Genomic DNA, 16,106 nt, shown 5'->3' on the forward strand with positions numbered 1-16,106 from the left:
TCAACCCTTTCTTAATTTTCATAGTTCAATTCATGGAAAACTCATTGTGTATTAACACTGTTTGTGTGCATATATTTATAGATATCAGAATTCAGTTCTAGGTTCAGGTGATTATATAAAGTTGTATTACCTCACCAGTGCTCCATGGAACATTTAAAAAGCCATTCAGAAAATAATAATAATAATAATAAATAAGTCATTCAGAAATGAAAGCACAAAACAAAACTTCACATTTTAATCCTACAGAGTTACTAATAATACTGTTATTACTACAATCATAATAGGAACATGTTTGTAATGGAAAGCAACATAACTTTATTGCAAGTGAAAAAAAAATTTTTTAAGAGAGAAAATGCATGGTCATATGTGTGTGCATGTGCAAGTGTGCAGGCAGGGGTGGGAGACAGGGGCAGAGGAAGAGAGGGAGAGGGATTCTTTTTTTTTTTTAAGATTTTTAAAATTTATTTATTCATGAGAGACACAGAAAGAGAGAGAGGCAGAGACACAGGCAGAGGGAGAAGCAGGCCCCATGCAGGGAGCCTGACCCGGGACTTGGTCCTGGGTCCCCAGGACCACACCCTGGGCCAAAGGTGGCGCTAAACTGCTGAGCCACCCGGGCTACCCGGGAGAGGAACTCTTAAGCAGGCTCCATGTGCAGCACAAGTAGGTTACAGCGCTCGATCTCACAACCCTGAGATCATGACCTGAGCCAAAATGAAGAGTCAGACACTCAACCCACTGAGCCACCCAGACATCCCTACAGGTGAAAAAATATTTTTTGAAGATTTTATTTATTTATTTGAGAGAGAGAAGTTAGAGCAAGAAGGGAAGGGTCAAGGGAGAGGGAGAAGCAGACACCCTGCTGAGCATAGAGCATGATGCAGGGATCTACATGGGACTTGTTCCCGGACCCTGAGACCTGAGCTGAAGTCAGAAGCTTAACCAACTGAGCCACCCAGGCACCCACAAGTAAAAATATTCTAAAAAAATAGTCATGACAACTACTGTACAATATCACTTATATGTGGAATCTAAAAAAGCCTAACCCATAGGTACAAAGAAGAATGATGGTTACTAGAGGCTTGGGGAGGTGAGGATGGGGAGATGTTGGTCAGAGTATAAACTTCCAGTTATAAGATAAATATGCCCCAGCAATCTAATGTATAACATTGTAATTGTAAATAAGAATACTCTACCATATACTTGAAAGTTATTGAGAGAGTAGATTTTAAATATTCTCACCACAAAGAAAGAAATGGTAATTATGTGATGTAATAGAGATGTTAGTTAACACTATGGTGATAATCTATATTGTAATATATAAGTCAATGTGCTGTACACCTTTAAATTACACAATGTTATAATGAGATACAAAATGTTTATTGAAATATCAATTACAGGGGTGCATGGATGGCTCAGTTGGTTAAACATCTGTCTCTTAATCTCAGCTCAGGTCTTAATCTCAGGATTGTGAGTTCAGGCCTTATATTAGGCCACACGCTGGGCATGGATCCTAAGTAAATATATATATTATACATAATTAAAAGCTGGGGAAAAAACAAAGAAGTGATGAATTTTCCAGGGAGTATGCCACAGAAAGAAGTCTTCTGTCACTGACCCTCTGCAATTGCTGGCATGTGGTACTAATAAAAAGCAGATGACTTTAAATAAATAAATAAATAAATAAATAAATAAATAAATAAATAGTCATGAGACCATAGAAATAATGTCACTGGTCTACTGGTATAATATTGAACCAGCTGGAGATCCAGCTTTTATTGAATGTCCATGAAGGAGGAAGGACTCATTTTTGAGTCCTGATCCTACTCCAAGCACCAGGTGGAGGACTGAATATGCAGTTTTTTCCAACTCTCATTTCCTACTATCATTACTGTGAAGTAAGTAGGATAAGGATCCCTCGGCAAGTAGCAAAACCAAACAGTGAGATTAAATGATTTAACCCAAGTTGTTAAGACAGTAAGTGGTGAGGTCAGACAGATTTATGTGGCTTCACAACCATATTCACCACTGCTATTCTGAAGAGCTAGTATCACAAATGTACATGTGTGTCATTGGTCAAAAAATATCTATAGATAAAATTCAAAACCAGCTCTCAGAAGATCAATGAACCAAAATTTCTAGAATTTTTCATTGAAATTACCTATGAAATAATAATTCTTCATTCTTCCCTTCCCCAGTTCCTGAAAACATCTTTTCTACTCTCTGCCTTAATGAAGTTGCTTGTTTTATGCATTTCATATAAACTGGAATCAGATTGATCGATCAATAGATAGATAGCTGGATAGATATATGTTGTTCAGAATTTGGGGCAGTGCTTTGCCCTACCCATTCCAAGTTATGTAGCACCCATTGCCCCACTCATCATTATGATGACAATAAAAACAAGAAACACTCCATGAATTTGCAAAATACACTTTAGGAGATGGTGAAGTTGCTCAGTAAGAACCACTGGTCTGGGGGTTTTAGCTTCCAAAGAGTTTATAGTTCAATAAGAGATTGGCATGTAAACAAAGAACTAAAATACAAGATAATAAATGAAGAGACAGAAATATATGAATAGTGCTAAAGGAACCCACAGATGACAGGGATTAACTCTACCTTTGAAAGTCACAGAAAGGGGATCCCTGGGTGGCTCAGTGATTTGGTGCCTGCCTTCAGCTCAGGGCGTGATCCTGGAGTCCCGGGATCGAGTTCTACGTCAGGCTCCTTGCATGGAGCCTGCTTCTCCCTCTGCCTGTGTCTCTGCCTCTCTCTCTCTCTCTCTCTCTCTCTCTCTGTCTCTCATGAATAAATAAAATCTTAAAAAAAAAAAAATAAGTCAAAGAAAGCCTCACCTGGAAGTTTCTCTTGATCTAGGCCTTAAAAAGGCCTGGAGAGAAATTGGTATTACTAAATATATGCTAAGTGTTAGAGAATGATGTAATACATAACTGGGACATCCCTTAAGTATCAAGCTAAGGAATTCATGTTATAGGCAACAGAGAATTAAAAAAAAAAAAGTTAAGCAAAGAGAATAAAAGCATATGATTTGCATTTCAGAAAGGCAATCCTGGAGATTGTTTAAACTGAGGATTGACTAAGCAGATAATTGCCATCGTCTCGGGAGATAGCAAATCATGGTTTGACACAGCTATTAACTGCTTCATCTAATCCATTCTTGAATTAGATAGGGGCAAAGGACATTATAAAACCAATTAGAAAGCACTTTGTCAGGGATCTCTGGGTGGCTTAGTGGTTTAGCGACTGCCTTCGGGCCAGGGCCTGATTCTGGGGTCCAGGGATGGAGATCCACATTGGGCCCCCTGCATGGAGCCTGCTTCTCCCTCTGCCAGTGTCTCTGCCTCTCTCTCTGTCTCTCTCTGTCTCTCTCTCTCTCTCTTTGTGTCTCTCATGAATAAATAAATAAAATCTTAAAAAAAAAAAAGAAAGAAAATACTTTGCCTCTCCCCTCTGTCTAGTCATGTGTGGCAACTCTTGCTGTGACACCTGTAGCCTTTGCTGTGGGCATCATCCTTGTCTGCCAATAGTAGCAGCATCTTATTCCCACTGTATTATCCTCAACCTTTGTCTGCCATGCCACCTCTTACCACAGAAGTCACACCCCCATAATGTGGAAGGCACAAGTTCCTTTTCTAAGCTCTGGGCCTGGTCTGCAGAGGTCTAAGAATTCCCTCATCTCCAGCAAAGCCATCCCTAGAGTTCTGGTAACTGATTCCTTTCCTCTACCTTCCCTGACCCCTCACAACTGAGAATACCACACGCCTTACACGTGTAAGTTTGAGTTGTCCGAGTGAAAACGCTCCTCTTATTCCATTTCCCATAGAGCAGGACTTCTCATGTGATCTCAGTCTGAAAGTCTGGACTGGGTATAATCTCTAGGTACAGGAGGCTTCAATTCAAAGCCTTCTATCCCTTAAATAAGACAGACCGTTTTGATCAAGATTATTTGATTTAGTTGATTTTACTATTCCTCAAGCTGTTTTCCTTTTCCATTCCACCAAAATATTGTACAGCATTCATTTTAGCTGTACTTACACAATACTTGGAACTTCTGTCATATAATTGCCTCCATAGAGCAACAACAACAAAAGCCATAAACTTGACATGCCACCAGTTGACATCACTCCAATCCTCTGTGTCCATTCAGACTGAGAATATATTGTTGTGGTCAGAGTACTCAGGAGCTTTTTGATATAGCTGCCATGGTGAAGCAACATGTCCACATCTTTTTTAGTAAAAAGAATCTAATAAAGTGAAGTTTACAAAGCATTTTTCTCTTCTGTGAGTGTATTCAGAAATTTGCAGATGAAAGTCCTGCACTCTGAAAAGCTGGTGATAGTTCTAGTTATTGATAATATTCTCTTCTACAGGATAGTAGAACTTTATTTCAAAGAACCTTTTAAATGAAACCAGACCTAGAAGGTGTAAAAGGCACGGGAAAATGATATACTTGCAAAGGAAAGTCTGGAAGAATTCTTGTTTTATTTCATTTTTCTATTCTCCAGTTTTTCCCTGGTAGAATATTTATTAACATGTAATTTCACTGTGGTTGCCTTAAAAAATGAAACAGGACAACAGAATTAGGGTGAGAGAGATTAAGTAATCAAGACCTTCTTGCCCACACAAAACAGCACACACTCAAGCCATTGCATTTATGCCTTGTTTGGAACCTAATGTAAATAGCATTGCATGCAGTGAGGCATATTTCTTAAAATAGCAAACATTCCAGCGTTACCATGGAGAGATCTGACATGGAAGTTAAGGCAAAAACATTCTAAATGCTCATGGCAGAGACAAAAACCTTGCAGGGATTTATGGCTCAGGCAGCTCCAGTCAATTTCATATTAAGGGGATCTTTTTCAAAGCAGCTTTTCAGTATCCTCTTCTTATGGCTGATGAATGTTGAAGGTGGAGACTCATTTATAAATCCTCATTCAACATCACTGTGTCCCAGATATAACCTCTGTTGGTAACATGTCTCAGAAAAAAGCCTTATCATCTAAGGCAATCATAATCCTGATCCTTTAAAGCATCAAAGGAAGTGGAAGAATAAGGGATTTCATTATGGCTTCATGAAAAGTATTTATTGAACATTTATAATGCACAAAGTACTGGAACATGAAGGAAGAAGAATATATTTTTTTAATAAGAGATGAAAAGGAAAGGCATTGATTTATTCATTGAATCATTCAATGATTATTTATTGATATCTAGAAATGTACTGTTCAAAGTACCTCAAAAGAAACAATAGAATAGATCAATGAAACCAGGAGCTGGTTCTTTGAAAAGGTAAGTAAAATTGATAAACATTTAGACAGACTCATAAAAAAAAAAAAAGAAAAGAAAAGAAAAAAAAGAAGACAGAGAGCAAGAACAGGAGTGGGGGGAGGGAGAGGAAGAGAAAGAGGACTCAAATAAAATCAGAGGAGAAGAAGGGAAGTAACAACTGACACCACAGAAATACAAAGGATTATAAGAAAATATTATGAAGAATGTATGCCAACAAATTGGACAACCTAGAAGAAATGGATAGATTCCTAGAAACATATCACCTTCCAAAACTGAATCAGGAAGAAATAGAAAATTTGAACAGATTAATTACTAGCAATGAAATTGAATCAGCAATAAAAACCAAACCAACCAACAAACAAAAACGCAGGGCCAGATGGATTCTACTGGACAATAAAGAAGAGTTAATACCTATTCTCAAACTATCTCAAAATATAGAAAAGGAAGGAAATCTTCCATTCATTCTGTGAGGCCAGCATTACCCTAATACCAAAACTAGATAAAGACACTACAAAAGAAAGAAGACTGTAGGCCAATATCTCTGATGAACATAGATGCAGAAATTTTTTACAAAACATTAGCAAACTGAATCCAACAATATATTAAAAAAAATCACTCACCACCATCAAATGGAATTTATTCCAGGATGTAAGAGTGGTTTAATATTTGCAAATCAATGTGATATATCACAGTAACAATAAAAAGGATTAAAAACCATATGATCATCTTAATAGATATAGAAAAAACATTTGACAAAGTATATCCATTTATTTTTATTTTTTTAAAGATTTAGATTTTTATTTATTTATTCATGAGATACACAGAGAGACAGAGAGAGAGAGAGAGGCAGAAACACAGGCAGTGGCCGAAACAGGCTCCACGCAGGGAGCCTGATGTGGAACTCGATCCTGGGACTCCAGGATCATATCTTGGGCGGAAGGCAGGCACTAAAACTGCTGAGCCATCTAGGCATCCCAGTATATCCATTTATGATAAAAACTCTCAACAAAGTAGGTTTAGAGGGAATATAACTCACATAATAAAGGCATATGAAAACCCCACAGCTAACATAATCAGTGGTGAAAAACTGAGAGCTTTCCCACTAAGGTCAGGAACAAGACAAGGATGTCCACTCTCAGCACTTCTATTCGACATAGTATTGGAAATCCTAGCCAAGACAAGAAAAAGAAATAAAATGCATCCACATTGGTAAGGAAGAAGTAAAACTTTGACTATTTGCAAGTGACAAAATAATATATATAGAAAACCCTAAAGATTCCACCAGAAAAACTATTAGAACTGATAAATCAGTAAGGTCAGAGAATAAAAAATTAACATAGAAATCTGCTACATTTCTATACACTAATAATGAAGTAGCAGAAAGAGAAATTAAGAAAACAATCCTATTTATAATTGCACCAAAAATAATAAAATACCAAGAAATAAGTTTAACCAAGGAGGTGAAAGCACTGTACTCCAAGAACTGTAAAACATTGATGAAGGAAATTGAAGACACAAATGGAAAGATATTCCATGCTCATGGATTGGAAGAACCAACATTGTTAAAATACCCATACTACCCAATGCAATCTACACATTTCATGCAGTGTCTATCAAAATACCAATATTTTTTTCACAGAGCTAGAACAAATAATCTTAAATTTTGTTTGGAATCACAAAAGACCCTGAATAGCCAAAGCAGACTTAAAAAAAAAAAAAAAAAAAAGCTAGAAGTATCACGATTCCAGATTTCAAGATATACTACAAAGTTACAGTGATCAAAATGGTATGGTGCTTCCATTTGCTTCAACATGGATAGAACTGGAGGGTATTTATGCTGAGTGAAGTAAGTCAATTGGTGAAGAACAAACATTATATGGTTTCATTCATTTGGGGAATATAAACAATAGTGAAGGGATTAAAGGTGAAAGGAGAGAAAATGAGTGGGAAAAATCAGAGAGAGTGACAAAACATGAGAGATACCTAACCCTGGGAAACGAACAAGGGGTGATGGAAAGGGAGGTGGGCGGGGGTTGGGGTGACTGGGTGACAGGCACTGAGGGGGGCACTTGATGGGATGAGCACTGGGTGATATGCTATATGTTGGCAAATCGAACTCCAATAAAAAACTATACAAAAAAAAAAAAAACCCAAACAGTATGGTGCTGGCACAAAAATAGACAACTAGGTCAATGGAACAGAATAGAGAGCCCAAATAATCTATGACAAAGTAGGCAAGAATATACAGTGGTGAAAAGACAATGTCTTCACTAAATGATGCTAGGAAAAGTGGACAGCTACGTGCAAAGGAATGAAACTGAACCACTTTATTACACTATACACAAAAATAAACATGAAATGGATTAAAGACTTAAATGTGACACTCGAAATCTAAAAGTCCTAGAAGACAACATAGGAAGTCATCTCTTTGACATTGGTCTTAGAAACATTGTCCTAGATATGTCTCCTTAGGCAAGGGAAACAAATGCAAAATTAAATCATTGGGACTATACCAAAATAAAAGGCTGTTGCACAATAAAAGAAACCATCAACAAAACATCAACCTACTGAATGGGAGAAGATATATGCAAACAATATATTTAATAAGGCATTAATATCTAAAATATGTAAGGATCTTATGCAACTCAACATTAAATCCCCAAATAATTCAACTAAAAAATGGACAGAAGACCTGAATAGAGATTTTTCCAAAAACAGACATATGGCCAACAGATTCATGAAAAGGTGCCAACATTCAGGGAAATGCAAATCAAAACCCAATCAGATATCACCTAACACTTGTCAGTATGTCTAACATCAAAAATACAATAAATAACAAGGATTGGTGAGCAAGGATGTGGAGATAATAAAGGAACCCTTGTGTGTTGTTGGTAGGAATGCAAGCTGGTGCAGCCACTGTGGAAAACAGAATGGAGGCTCCTTGAAAAATTAAAAATAGAATTACCATATGACCCAGTAATTCCATTTACTGGAAAATCCCAAATACTGGGTATTTCCCCAAAGGAAATAAAACACTAATTTGAAAAGATAAATCACCTCTTTGTTTATGGTAGCATTATTTACACCAGTCCAGATATGGAAGCAGCCCATGTGTCCATCAATAGATGAATGGGTAAAGAAGATGCAGTATATATACACAATGGAATATTACTCAGCCATAAAATGAATAAAATCTTGCCATGCAACAACATAGATGGACCTGGAGCATTTTATACTACATGAAATAAGCCAGGTAAAGACAAATACCATATGATTTCATATATATATATATAATCTCAAAAATTAAAAAAAAAAAACAGAAAGAGACTCACAAATACCTGTACAACCAAAGTAAGGGAGGTGAGAGGATGGCAAAATAGGTGAAGGGAATTAAGAAGTACAAATTTCCAGTTATAAATAAATCACAGAGGTGAAAAGTGTGGCATAAGGATAGTTGATAATATTACAATAATGTTATATGGGGATAGATGGTGAGTACACTTAGCATTGTGAACACTGAGTAATGTATAGAATTGTTGAATCACTATGTTATATACCTGGAACTAATCTAATATTACATGTCAACTATATTTCAATAATAAATATTTTAAAAATACTTAAAAGAGGAAAAGCAAGAGCCCTTCCCCTTAAGGAACTTGCATCTTATAAGAGTGATAGATAAATAATCAAGTAATCAAACAAATAACTAACTGAAATTGTAATAAGTTCTTTGAAGAAAACAAAGAGCAGGGATTAGCCATCTTTTCTCTAAAAGGCCAGATGGTAAATAATTTAGACCTTGCAGGCCATAAGGTTTCTGCTATTGTAGCACAAAAATAGCCATATACAATACAAAACTGAGTTGGCATATATGTTCCAACAAAACTTTAGTTACAAAGACAGGTGGGGGACAAACTTAGCCCACAGTTCATAGTTTGCTGACCCCCAATAGAGAATTAGGAGGAACAAGTAGGGGTATCATAGGTAAGGGGAAGATGGTAATTTTGAGATGTCTCTGACATAGCATATGCAGATACAAATAGGTAGTTGGCTACTTCAGAGTGTAACTCAGAGGAAATTCTGGGATAAAAATGAGAAAGGATTAGATGATCTTGAAAGAAGATAAAAATAGGGAGGTGAAAAGGGTCTAGGGCTGGGCCTCAGTGAATACCTACAAAAGGTTTGCTGTGGGTTATGACTCTTAGTTCACAAAGTCAGTTATGCAGGAAGTACCACCTTTCTTTCTTTTAATCAAATTTTGATTAAATTACTTTTAATTATATCAATTTAATATGACCCTGAGTCCCTATCCTAATCAGGCTAGTGGGAAATTCAGTTTTATCCATTTGGTACATATATTCCTGCCTGCTTTCTCAGTTATGTGATCGTGACAGTTTTATCAGGTGCCATCAAGCGATTAACCTTACCATCAGTCCACCTCTGAAGTATCCCTGCTCGAATAAGCATCGTTCTGCCAACTCTGACAGCTTGCTATACTTGCTATGGAGTCTTTTATGAGCCAGAACCCCTTTAGATAGAGTCCAGCCTTTCCAGGTCACCCATTGCCTAATTTGCGCAGGTCTTGCTGCTTTCTTGGGGCACTAATATGGAATGGAGGTATGTCCTTGTTACTCTCTGATCCCCAGTCTCTTTCTGATCTGGGTGAAATCTCACCCCCTCTTTCTCTGTTGACCTCAACGACATTTCTCTTGCCTCTCTTCCCACTGGGACACCTGGTTTAATCTTCTCACTTGGTTTAGAATTTTATTAAAGTCAGGAAATGCATTTGACCTCAGCCGCTGCTCTTTGCTCTGCAAAAATTCCTAAATTAAGGTAATTAATGCTAAGGGCCTGATAATCAGATTAGCAAAGAGGGAAGTAGGGCATACAGGTCATAATGCAGTTTACATCCTGTCACCATATGATTAGGAAAGGAGTATAAGATATAGCTGACAAGCAGATTAGGATCTTTCTGTAGAGATACTGAAATCCCAAGCTGAGAGTTTTTGACTTCATCCTATAGGTAGTGGACAACGAGGGATCTTTACTATGAATGTTCTGGAAATAGTATGGAGGATGATTAAAGGGGTAAGCGTCTAAGTTTATGTGACATGTTTCAGGTTTTACATTTTAAGAACCTGAAATAGAAAATTTAGTTAAAATGTGAAGCAACATTTCTGAACATGCTAGATATTTTCAGGAAAAAAAATCCCAATTTAGTGTTTAGCTTGATAGGGAAGGATTCTCAGGAATTAAAGGTAACAGCTCTGAAGTTTACAAGTCTACTCAGTTACAGAAAATGATATGCCTGACCTTATCTCTCCTGCTGTTCTCTCTTTAGCTTTTGACAATTAGCAAAGAATGTCCTTCATTCTCGAAACTCTGGTCCTTATTATCTCACTTGTGCTTTGTTTGCAGAAGAGCCCCATTTAATTTTTTTCTACTTAGTCTTCTCAGTCATCTAAACTCAACTTGTTCTGAATCAAATTTCATTATCTTTTTGCAAATGGACTCAACTCTCACATCTCTGTTCATTTAGACCAGGTTTTCTACCAGTCTTTGAGACCAAAAACTTAATTTTATCTTTCATCCTATCTTTTCCTTCATCCTCTCAATGGGTAGGTCATCAAGTCCTGCTGTTCATTCCTTCAAAATGATTCTCATATTTACCACTTTCTATTTCTATACCAGACTTTTTTTTTTTTTATACTACATGTGAATAACTACATGTGGCTTTTTAGCAGATCTTCCTATAACCATCCGCAAATCTCTCCCTGAAATTCCAATCCATCCTGTTGCCTGGCTAATCTTTTTAAGATGAAGTTTTCACCATGCCATTCTTTGTTCAAGTCCATAACATTAAATCCAAATTCTTTGGCCCTTGCTAAACATTAAGTTCTAGTTGCCAAGGCTTCCATAGCACCACAGCATAGTATCTGGCTTACAGTTGGCTCCTCACACATGTTCTTTGAATGAGCAATTATTATACAGGATAAATTGTATAAAGTCAGATGAACGAGGGCATTCAGATGACCCTTGAGGGCATCTGTATTCAGGTTAGCACTGTGTCCAGCCACTTCTAAGATTATTGACGATGGCCCCCGCTTTTTTTCTGGAGTCCTGATCTTTGTTTCCAACATCCTAAGACCTATCTCAAGTGCCACTTATGTCCCCTTCAACTATATCAGCCCATACCAATCTCAATTTTTTCTGGACTCACATTGAATTTGCCAGTACTATTTCATTTGACAACCAACTGTACTAATTTTAGTGTGCACGTTTCCTCCCCTTTGACTAAACTGAAAGCTCAATGAAGACAGAGAAAAGATACTGAGTGTGTGCAAATTCTTGCTCATTAGTTGGTTGACTTACTATATACTTTAAAGTTTACTTGGGGCACCTGGGTGGCTCAGTTGGTTAAGCGTCTGACTCTGGATTTTGGCTCAGGTCATGATCTTGGGTCCTGGGATGGAGCCTAGTGTGAGGCTCCTCGCTCAGCAGGGAGTCGGCTTGTCTCTGTCTCGTTCTCTCTCTGCCCCTCCCCCCACACTTGTGCACATGTGCCCTCCCTCTCTCTCTCTGAAATAAATCTTTAAAAAAAATTCACTTAAACAGTTATGGGTATTTAATAACTTTACTTGAAAGACTCTATTATTTCAAGATGGATTCTATTGATGACCATATTGCAATTTATAGTTGAACTGGAAATCTGGTTTTAAAACAAGTCTTTCAAAATACTATATTATTAATTAATACAAAGTATGATTGCTTCTGGCTTCTTAAAGGTTCCAGTCATCACAGGGTGGTCATGCACATGCCTGTGTTTCCATAAAACCTAACTGGTTTTACTTTGATATTCTTGCATTTCCTCATCTACCTTAGCTTCTCTGCCAGAATCACTTTTTTTTTTTTTTTTGGCATAGTTTTTAGTAATTAGAACAGCTATTTCCAATGTCATAACTAGGGCAATGAAACCTAACACAACTGTTTAGGACATGGGGATTTTCCATCTCTCTGATTCTCTTGGAAACGCCTTATCAGCCCAGAATTAGGTCTGAGAAACGCTACACGTAGGGTTTACAAAAGTGGCATGGTTCTAAGACATACCTCTCAGGCTCCAAAATCTAGAGGTCAAAATAGAGATAGTGCAAAAGATCTCTACCATAATACTACTTAGGAATTTTGATTCAAATGAGAATATACTTTTCTAAATCGACAATTTGTAAGTAATTCTTCATTGGTGGGTTTTTCCATTTATCTGCAGAACTTCTGATCTTTTGACTGAGATTTCCCTGAATACAGTTTAGGATAGTTCTAGTTCAGTGGTTTTTCAGCAGCAGCAGCATGACCTAGGAATTTGTTAGGAATGCAAATTCTTGGGCCCTACCCCAAGTGAACTGAATCAGAAACTCTTAAGAGGTAGGTCCCAGCAATCTGTTGTATCCAGCCCTCGAGGGAATTCTGATGCATGCCAAGGGTTGAAACTATTGTTCAAACTCAATATGTTTACTTTGTAGGAAATTAAAGGCCAGATAAAAATTATTTAACTAGCACATATAGCTAATAAGTGCTGTTTATGCATTGACCAATGCATTTTGAGGGCAAACTGCTAATATATAAAATTAATAATTTAATTTATTACAGCTTATCATAATATGAAACCTGTTCTCTGTCAAATTTTACTTTATTATGTAATTTGATATGTTTTAGAAGTAATTATCCTATTCTAAATCATCTCAGGAGCCCCAAGTCTCACCTTAGCAGCATTGCCTTGTTTCAATCATATGTGTGTTGTGCATAGGAATATAAAATATTTTTCAAAGCTCCTCATATGGATAGGAACTATAAAATTTTGAATTTGCACAAGATGGGCTTTTTTTAATTTTAATTTTAATTTTATGATAGTCACAGAGAGAGAGAAAGAGGCACAGACACAGGCAGAGGGAGAAGCAGGCTCCATGCACCGGGAGCCCGATGTGGGATTCGATCCCAGGTCTCCAGGATTGTGCCCTTGGCCAAAGGCAGGCGCCAAACAGCTGCGCCACCCAGGGATCCCAAGATGGGCTTTTTATAGAATCTTTTCTAGGCCTTATTTTATCTTCCCAATTTAAAAAAAAATAAATTTTATTTATTTATTTGAAAGAGAGAGGGAGCAGTGTAAAGAGCAGAGGGAGAAGCAGACTCCCTGCTGAGCAGGGAGCCCAACGTGGAGCTCCATCCCTGGACCCCCAGTATCATGACCTGAGCTGAAAGCAGATGCTTAATCGACTGAGCCATCCAGGCACCCAATTTTACTTCCTTCTCCACAGGTAGCCAGTGTTAACTAAATAGAAAATCATGACCAAGGTGATATTATCACATGATTCTTCTAAGATTTTTTTTTAAGATTTATTTATTTATTAGAGGCAGAGAGAGAAGGAGAGAGTGCAGGGGTGGGGCAGAGGTGGGAGGCAGCTAACTTCCAGCTGAGCAGGGAGCCTAATGTGGGCTCCATCTCAGGACCTCAAGTCAGATGTTTAACTGACAGTGCCACCCAGGTGCCCCTGTGTTTTATTTTTTAATTTTTATGTTCAAGTTTTGTTATCTATACACCAGTGATCTTTTAAGTGGGATGAAATTGTTCTATAATACCAAATAATCATTTTAGGACTAGTTTAGTACTATATAGTTTACTATCCACTTCTAAATAATGGTTTTTAAATATATTTTCTAGGAGTGAAGAGAGTGCTATCTTCAAGCTTTTTTTGATTTTTGAGTGATTTATTCCTATGTGTTGTTGGAAGCCTAGATATGTATAGCTCTTTCTTATGGTGATCTTTACTTATATATAGCAAACCTATTCTTCAATGATAAACTGCCTTTTCTCCACTTATACTGGTTTACATTTCTACACCCAGCTACTTATATATTGTCATTAAAGTTTAGAGACCATAAGTCAGATTCAAAATCTTATTAATAGAGAATAATACAAAGTATTATTTAATTGGCTCCTGAAAAGCACTGTTTCATTAATTACTTTATTTCATTAGCCTTCTCCTCATTAAGAAAATGTGATTTGCATTGATAACTGAAGATGAGGACTGGATTAATGTCTTAATGTCTTACTTTTATGGACCTTTGAGTTTTTTCAGTTCTTTAGAACTCTTTACTTCAGACAGGTTCAGCAGGATACAGTTCTGACAGGCAGTCTGTGAGTAGCTGAGTCCAGAAATTCCTTGCCTCTCTATAGATTACTACAGATTTCAAAGATTAATGTTTACTTTCTTTTGACTTTGAAGTTCATAAACTTAGAGACAGGCAAAAATACAGCTGTAGTGGGTTTTACTTGGAAGTCTATTTAACATTCTTGGTTTTAGGGCCAGAACATGCGTATTTAGGTGAAATAACATAAGCAAAGTTCTGTAGCCTCCCAAACCCAAAGATCAAACGATGGTTCTTCTCTCAGGATGGAGCTACTAAGATTTTGTTTTGGTGATTAAATAATCAATACAACCTTAAGTGTGCAGAGACTCATAAATTTTTAAAATTATCTTAAAATATTCCATTATAATTTTGAAATAACAGTATTAGCTATTATTTAATGAGCCACTGTTAAAACACTTCTAAATCATCTCTTTTAATTCTCTGTTGGAAGTTTGGTGGTTTATTCTGAGTTCTTATTGAAGGCATTTTAATGTCTCCCTGCTTAAGAGTATGGGCTCTGTCTTAGAGATGAGGTTCAGAAATACTTAAGACTCTTGCTGGCCTTATCCTCTCCCAAGGTTAAGCCAGTGAAATTTAGCATTTTTGTAATTGGGAAATGTTCTGCTCTGGGGGACTCCAGGTGGTTGCTAGGGCTGTTTTCCTTCCTGCCTGGTATCTTCAAGCCTCTCAAGCCAAGAAGGGAATTCTTTGTTATAAATGGAAGACTCCTCCTCCTCAGAGCTCCAGCTTCCCCTCCCCTCACCCCCCACCCCCCACCCCCAAGCCCGCCACGGCAGTGTGCATTCTAAGTTCTATACCCAAGGGTGGGATGACAGCTCTATATTGTTGAATAACACAGGGTCCTAACTGAAGTCAGTGGAATGTCCAGCCCTAATTCTGCAGACACCAGTTCTCCCTGGCACTCTGTATTCTTGCTCAAAGCAGCTAGGTCTTTTGTTCTAAAGTTTGTATACTCTCCCACCTGAACCTGAAAGAATTGGGTGATGGTAATCTGCTCTCAGGTGTCTACATTCTTGAAAAACCCCATTTCCTCTTATTTTAAAAATCTTGGTTAACCAGCTGCATTCACGTGGCATTTGCTGGACTCTCTCAGGCGACTGCTTTGTGTCCTCTCTCAATTTCTTTTCTAAAAAAGGGCAAATCGGCCAGCAGTGCTAAACCCAACCGCCCACCCCCAACGTTGCAAGAAGAGAAACACTTGTCCTCTTTTGTAGATACGCCATTAGTCATAGGAAAGGTCGAACGGACGCCCTAACTGCCACCTCTGGTTTCTCAGCCCTGTCTCCCCGCCCGCCGCTGCAGCCCCAAGGGCCATTAAATCCCGGCACTGCCAGGGTAGGGGGAAGAGGTGGGGCTGCGGGCGGGAGGGAGGCGCCGCGCAGCGGTACCTAGTGGCGCTGCCCGGCTGCTCCTTCCAGAGGACGTGGCACTACCCGTGGAGAGCGAGGGAGGGGACTCAGCTTTCTCCTCCCCTGCAGTTCCTCGGGTCATCCTACTAGGGCGGGAGGGAGGACCCATGAGGGAACTGGTGCGCTGGTTCGGTGAAGTCTTAGCAGATGAAAGCAACCTGGCAGTGGCCAGCGCCCGTCCTG

At 38.1% G+C, this 16,106-nt stretch overlaps 1 protein-coding gene across 16 annotated transcripts in view; it reads left to right on the top strand.

Annotated features, from left to right (window-relative positions):
- The window catches only part of PDE4DIPP2 (phosphodiesterase 4D interacting protein), a 224,251-nt gene that overhangs the window by 123,036 nt on the left and 85,109 nt on the right, over window positions 1-16,106 (top strand). The window lies entirely within an intron of this gene.

The sequence above is a fragment of the Canis lupus genome, chromosome 17 (assembly GCF_011100685.1).
Source record: "Canis lupus familiaris isolate Mischka breed German Shepherd chromosome 17, alternate assembly UU_Cfam_GSD_1.0, whole genome shotgun sequence".
In the NCBI taxonomy this organism is placed as follows: domain Eukaryota; kingdom Metazoa; phylum Chordata; class Mammalia; order Carnivora; family Canidae; genus Canis; species Canis lupus.